Genomic DNA, 7,509 nt, shown 5'->3' with positions numbered 1-7,509 from the left:
TGGGTGTTGTGATACTCACTCTTGGGTGGTTCTCACTGTTTTCCAAGCCCCTCTTGTTTTAATTCATCTTTGTGCTTAAGATTGACATTTAAACTATCCTCTAGTAAACGCTAATTCTGCTTCATACTGGGTTATCCTAAAACTACTTTCTGCAGCTAACCCAAAAACCAAGCTTTAACTGGATGAAGGACGCTGAGAAAGAATGCTTCTTCGCGTTGCTAGAGGCCTGCCTAATCCCTGGGGCCACTGACAATAAACATTCCTGCACACAGGAGGCTTGGCTACTTCTTTGGCGTCTCGTGTTGTATGGTGTGGTTTGGTTTGGTTTTATTGAAAATGGATCTGTTGGCCTGGCTTGGTGGCTCACGCCTTTAATCCCAGCACTTGGGAGGCAGAGGCAGGTGGATTTCTGAGTTCGTGGCCAGCCTGGTCTACAAAGTGAGTTCCAGGACAGCCAGGGCTATACAGAGAAACCCTGTCTCAAAAAGCCAAAAAAAAAAAAAAAAAAAAAAAAAAAAAAAAAAAAAAAAAAAAAAAAAAAAAAAAAAAAAAAAAAAAAGAAAAAAGAAAAAAATGGATCTTTTATTCCACTACATAATATATCCTGACTATGGTCCCCCCACTTTACTTCTCTTAGTTCTCCCCCACCTCCCGTTCCATCCAGATCCACCCCCTTTCTGCCCTTCATTATTAAATAAACAGGCTTCTAAGGGATAATACTAAAATACAGTAAGATTAAAAACAAAAACTAACACATCAGAATAGAGCAAAACAACCAAACAGAAGGAAGAGAGAGCCCAAGGAAAGATACATGAAACAGATACAGAGAGACCCATTTTGTTCACATTCTTGTTCATATATATATATGTGTGTGTGTGTGTGTGTGTGTGTGTGTGTGTGCATGTGTGTATGTGTGTGTGTATAATAAAAATAAGATAAAATAACAGTTGTGACATGGCATGTTGAGTTTGCTTTCTATTGGCCATCGATTGCTGGGCACTGCAACCTTCGCTCACGTTTGTTTCCTCAGTGAGACTCACTTGGAGAAAACTACATTTTCATGTGTAAGTGGTTATCCATTAGAGCTCTGGGTTAGGGATGAGGGCATGTGTCCACTCTTTCTTTCAGCGCTAGGACCCTGTCTGGTGCAGGCTGTGCAGGCCCTGGGCATGCTGCCTCAGTCTGGTGAGCTCATGGGTCTCTGGGTTCATGTGTGCATTGATCCTCTTGATTTAGAAGGCCTTGTGTTCTTGGTGTCCTCCATCCCCTTTGGCTCTTACGGTCTTCCTGTTTCCTCTTCTGCAGGGTTCCTTGAGCCCTGAGGGGAGAGATCTGGTGGAGGCACCCCTTTCAGGGCTGAGTGTTCCAAGGTTTCTCTCGTCTGGCTGTGGGTCTCCCTCCTTATGTGCTCCCATCTGCACCAGGAGGAAGCCTCTTTGTCAATGGCTGAGCAAAGCACAGGTCTATGAGGAAGCAGAATGTCATTAGGAGTCATTCTATATTGTTATGGTGTTGTTGTTGTTGTTGTTTGTTCGTTTAGAACAGTAGTGTTTGGTTTTCTCCTAAGTCTCTGGGCTATCATCAGGTTCTTGGTCACCCAAGCAGTATCACGTATGGGTTCCATTTTGTGAAGTTGAACCTTAAATCAAATCAGTTATTTGTTGTCTACTCCCACAGGTGTGACATGGTGTGGCCACCATGACATTAGTGTGTATATCTTGCAAGCAGGACACCATTGTAGATTCAAGGGTTTGTGACTGGGTTGGTGCTTATGTTTCTCTTTTGGTAGCATGCAGGGTAATTTCCTGTCCTGTAGATGTGTTAGCAGGTAGGGTGAAGACTCTAGGTAGGCACCAGCGCAATGCCTCCATGTTGAGTTGCATAGATATTGTGGAGGGCAACCTACAGTCTTGGCAGCAGCTTGGGTTGTTTGGGGGGTTCCCATGGGAACCCTTTGGCCAACAACTCAATTAGGTGTAACCCAATCAAGGAACTGGAAGCTTCATTTAGTAACAAGAGATGTCCAGCTGGGGCTCTATCTCCCCAGTATTTGATGATTTCATTTAGGCTCCCTTCATATAAGTATATATTTTATAAAGCTTCTATTGTATTGAGATTCCTTCCTTCTTATCCCCTCCTGTCTCCACATTTGATCCTCCTGTTCCAGTATTCGCCCATCCATCCATCCATCCATCCACCCATTCATGCCTGTCTATTCTATTTCCTATTCTTAGGAAGATCTATCTGTCCCTCCTTAATACCTTACTCTAATGCTAACCTCTGTGGTTCTATGGATTGTAACTTGGTTATCATTGACTTAAGAGCTAACATCCACATATAAGGGAATATTTATATTCTTTCTGGGTCATGAACTACCTCCTATTTCTATTTATTTCCCTGCAAATATCATTTTTTAACAGCTGAGTAACAGCCCATTGTATAAATGAACGACATATTTATTGTTTATCCTTTCATCTGTTGAGGAACAGCTAAGTTGTTAACAGTTTCTGGCTATTATGAATGAACACGGTTGAGCAAGTGTCTGAGATAGAATGAAGTGTTCTTTGAGTATATGCCCAAGAGTGGTATAGCTGGATTTAAAAAAAAAAAAGTTTTCAAACTTTTTATTGGTTCTTTGTGAACTTCCTGTCATGCACCCCAATCCCACTCATCTCCCCCTCCCTTTGTAACCGCCCTCCACCCGTGAAATCTTTCCCTCAACAGAGAAAAAAAAAATCTCCATGTGGAAGCTGTAGTGTGTCACGGTGGGTCCCACAGCATTTCCTTTTGCCCACATTTCTTTGCCTGCACATGTTCACTGCAATGACTCACTGGCATGGTATGAGGCCTCTGACTTCTGCTACTCTACAGATCCTGGATAATCACAGGGACTCCTCAGATACCCTGTTGTTGCCCCGTGCCATGGAGACGCTTGTAGTTTTGGATTTGTAGAACCAGCCCCTTCACGAATTCCAGCAGTTCACTGATGGGGGTAGATGTTGGGGTGGACCAATCGAAAGCCCTGGATCCGGGCCTGAGAGCTATCAGAGATGGTCAGCCTCCTCGTGCTCTCATGCTCTCAAGCCCTTGGGGCTGGCTTACCTGCAACCCCTGCAACCAAGGCCAGCTCCACACTGCTGCCCAGGTGAGATGCAGGGCCTGCTCTTCTGAATGCTACAGCCAGTGAGGGACATGGCCAGTTCTCCCACTCTTATGACCCCGGGACCAGCTTTTCCATCTGGATGAGGGAGGGCGGGAGGGTGTCTCTCCCTCAACAGCGCCATCACCCAGCAGACAGGGGGCAGAGCCAGCTCTCCTTTGCTCATGCCCTTGGGGCTGGCTCACCTGCAACGCCACATCCAGGGCCAGCTCTACTGTGCTGCCCAGGCAAGGTACCGGGCCTGCTCTTTCGAGTGTCGCAGCAGGTGAGGAGCAGGACTAACTCTCCTGTCTCATGGCCAGTTCTCCCACCTGCCCTAGGTGGCAAGGGAACCAGGGTGGAGGACACTGCAACATGGCAGGCAAGAAGCAGGGCCAGCTCTCCCACACTCACACCCTCAGGGCCGGCTCCCCGACCATCAGGGTCAGTTTCACTGTGCTGCCCAGATGAGGCGCCAGGGCCTGATTCCCTGAGTGCCGCAGAATGTGAAGGGCAGGGACAGCTCCCCTGTACTCATGGCCCCATCAGGGCCAGCTCTCCCTCCCACCTCTGTTGGCCAGGGCAAAGAGAGAAGGGATCTCTCCCTTACCAACACACCGCACAGCAGACAAGAAACTGGACTGACTCTCTCACACTCATGATCTCCAGACCAGCTCACCGACAATCCCCACATCTAGGGCCAGCTCTTTTGCTCTTATGACCCCAGGGCTAGGTCTCCTGTCTCCCACAGATGATGAGAGACAAGGAGGGAGGGGCTATCTCTCTCTCTCATCCACGATGCTACCACAGGGAGATGAGTGGTAGGGCCAGCTCTCCCATGCTGGCTAACCCACAACTCTGATAATGTGTGGGGCCTGATCTTCCAGTTACTGTGACTGGCTCTCCTGCTCTTCTGCTCTCATGCCTCTAGGGCCAACTTTCCCACAATGCCTTGGTGCTGGATGGGGCCAGTTCTACCCAGCCCACAGATATCAACATGTCCCCAATGTCAGCTCAGACCAGGGACATCTGCCTGGCCTTTGGTGGTAACAGACCCTTGCTGCTGCAGAGCTACAGACCCAGATGTGGCCCTGAGTGTCAGCACAGGTCAGGACCCCACCATGGTCCCAGGTGCTATCAAGCAAGCCAGTAAGAAACATCCCTCCATGGCCTCTGCATCAGCTCCTGCTTCCTGACCTGCTTGAGTTCCAGTCCTGACTTCCTTTGGTGATGAACAGCATTGTGGAAGTGTAAGCTGAATAAAACCTTTCCTCCCCAACTTGCTTCTTGGTCATGATGTTTGTGCAGGAATAGAAACCCTGACTAAGACAAATCGGTACCAGCATAGTGGGGTATTCCTGTGATAACCTGACCATGTTTGGGGGAGGACTGTGGAAGGACTTTGGAACTTTGGGCTAGAAGATCCGTTCAGTGTTAAGAGCTCTGTGGGATGTTGTGTAGGAGGTTGGAAGATAATGTTGAGAACAGTGCAGAAGATGGAGGCCTGGCTTGTGAAATTTCAGAGGGAAGATTAAAGACTCTTTTCAGGGCCATTGCTGTTTTGATTGTGAAGATTCTGTAATTTTGGTTAGCTGGGGTTGAAGACGACTCACATCAGGCTGTTTCTCATAACCCTGGAACTTCCAGGTCTGCCTCTCCTCACTGTGCCCCCACCCTTCTCTTTCTTTTTCTCTTCTATTTCTCCACCACTTACTTGCTCCTGTTAGTAGACCCCCAAGGACTCTGGGGTAATTTCAGGAGTGATCTGTCCCACTCATGCATTACAGTGCCAGGCAGGGGTCATCTTGAACATGATATCCTCCCTCCCTCCCTCCCTCCCTCCCTCCCAAGGCTTGAGGTGCACAAGACTGGTATTTATTTCAGGCAAGCTCCCTATCTGTGCCCCAGGGTGCTGGTCTGGTGGTCATTTCAGACTTGCTCTTCTACTGGCCCATCTGAGTGGCCATCTATCTTGGGCTCACTCATGCCTGGTGCCCATGGTCCCAGGTGGGGTTCTTAGACTAGCTCCCTGTCCAGGCCATCTGGCCAGACTGGTGGCAGTCTCAGGCTCGCTTTTTTTTTTTTTTTTTTTTTTTTCGGGGAATGTTAGGCTACGTCCCTAGGTCAGAACAGCTTCTGTAGATGTAGGCCTTTTTTTCCTTTCTGTCACTGACTGATGCACATGTGACATAGCAGCCACATCTGCAATGGCTCTAGGGGCAGAAGTGTAGCTGGATCTTAAAGTAGATGGATTCTGATCTACCTGAAGAACTGCCCCGCTGGTTTTCATGGTGTATACGTTTGCAGTCCTAGAGCAGTGGACTTTATTGCGCACTGCCCAGTAGGCCGCAGTGCTTTGCGTTCAGGGTTATCACTCTTGCTCTCAGGCCCCCTGTGTGCCTTGGAATGGCTGAGGTCTACTTTTCACAGGGGAACTCCAGCTTAGGAAGTCCTAACAGACCTAGTAAGCCTGCCCGCCCTTCAAAGCAGAGGGAGACAGCCATCCATTATCTTAAACGTCGAAGTAATCTGCCATTGCCTGGAGGGTGACATTACTCTTTTTCTAAACTGTTTTTCTGTACAGATATCCTTGAAAAGATAATCCAGGAACAGCAGCATCAGTGTCTGTGGTGATTTGAATAGGAACGGCCCTCATAGATTCATGTGTCTGAGTGCTTGGCCCATAGAAAGCCAAGATGGAGAGATGGCCTTGCTTGAATAGGTGTGACCTTGTTGAAGGAAGTGTGTCACTGTGGAGGCTGGCTTTGAGGTTATGTGTGTTCAAGATATGTGCAGTGTGACCGACAGGCTCCTGCTGCTTTTGGCTCAAGATGTAGAACTCTCAGCTCCATATCCAGCATCATGTTGGCCTGAATGCTGCCATACTTCTCACCATGATGATAATGAACTGAACCTCTGAATCTGTAAGCCAGCCTCCACTTATGTTTTTCTTTTATAAGAGTTGCCATGGTCATAGTGTCCCTTCAAAGCAACAGAACCCCCCCCCCCAGACAGTTCCTCTTCTCAGAAGATAGGCAGAAGGCAAAAGCCCAGAGAACTGCCACTAAACACTTGCCTGCTCTTACCCATGTGTCCTCTCATCCATGCGTTTGGCCTACTTTGTCTCTCATTCTCCCATCTGAATTCTAAGTTGGCTTTTTATAGTTTGTGGGATAGTATTATGTTGCTGAATATCAGTTGTGATTTATGTTTTCATGCATTTAAACATGCATGTTTATTTTTAAAAATATTAACTGTATCTTAGCATTAATAATTAGATGAGGTCTGGAGAGATGGCTCAGTAGCTAAGAGCACTTATCGAGTGTCAGTTCTCAGCACCACATGGTGATTCACAACCATCTGTCAATCCAGTTCCAGGAGATCTAACACCCTATTCTGACCTCACAGGCCACTCCATACAGGTAGAACACTTACATACATGCAGGCAGAATACTCACACACATAAATATTTTAAGTTACTTAATTATAATTAATAACTAGAATTGTGGGTGTGCAAAGCAATTGTCTTTGAAAGGTAAATAGACCAATTCTAACAATAACACAATGAAATCCTTGGGATCCAGCGAAAGCACACACAGAAACCACTTTGCAACAGTGTTTCTTCCATGTCAGGCACACACACAAAAAAATGTGCACAAGTGAAAGAAAGCAATCACACACTAGGAAACAACTCACCACCGCACAGCAACATGAAGAAACACTGTATGAGACATGAGTAAGAAAAAGAAAAAAAAAGATCATTAAAGATTGATTATACAGAAACAGGCGGGGAAGGGGGTGGACCTGGGGGGAGGGGAGAGGCACAGCACCAGTGGGAACCATAAGGATGGAATGAAACATAATAGAAAAGAAAGGGAAGATTTAGGGGGGAAAAAGAGAGAGAGAGAAAAAAAAAGAACATTTAAAAAGATTTTTTTTTTAAGTTACTTGTCCAGGAGAGCTTTAGCTGTCATTTTAACCATCCTGGTTAACCTGAGAAGGATTTACCCAGATGAGGCATGCCTGTTGGGGATTGTCTTGATTGTTAATTGGTACAGAAAGGCCCATCCCACTGCCTGTAGGTGGTAGCATTCCCTGAGAAGTTAGACCTAAACTGATACAGAAGCAAGCTGAGCTGGTGCCTGCGAGCCAACCATTCCTCTAGCTGTCCTGGAATGCACTAGGTAGACCAAGCTGGCCTTGAACTCAGAGATTCATCTACCTCTGCCTCCTGAGTGCTGGGATTAAAGATATATTTGTCTATGTGCAGGTTCCTCCATGATTTCTGCTTACCCTGACTTCGCCCAGTGATGGACTGTGAGCTATATAAACTGAAATAAGCCCTTTCCTCCCTTAAGTTACATTGGGCA

General features: G+C 46.8%; 1 pseudogene; it reads right to left on the bottom strand.

The window, feature by feature from the left end:
* Nucleotides 1-5,241: 5,241 nt before the first annotated feature.
* Nucleotides 5,242-5,363, bottom strand: LOC115065288 (annotated as a pseudogene).
* Between the last annotated feature and the right edge of the window lie 2,146 nt (nt 5,364-7,509).

This window comes from Mus pahari, chromosome 13 (genome assembly GCF_900095145.1).
Source record: "Mus pahari chromosome 13, PAHARI_EIJ_v1.1, whole genome shotgun sequence".
NCBI lineage: Eukaryota > Metazoa > Chordata > Mammalia > Rodentia > Muridae > Mus > Mus pahari.
This window is presented reverse-complemented; position numbering and strand designations above follow the sequence as displayed.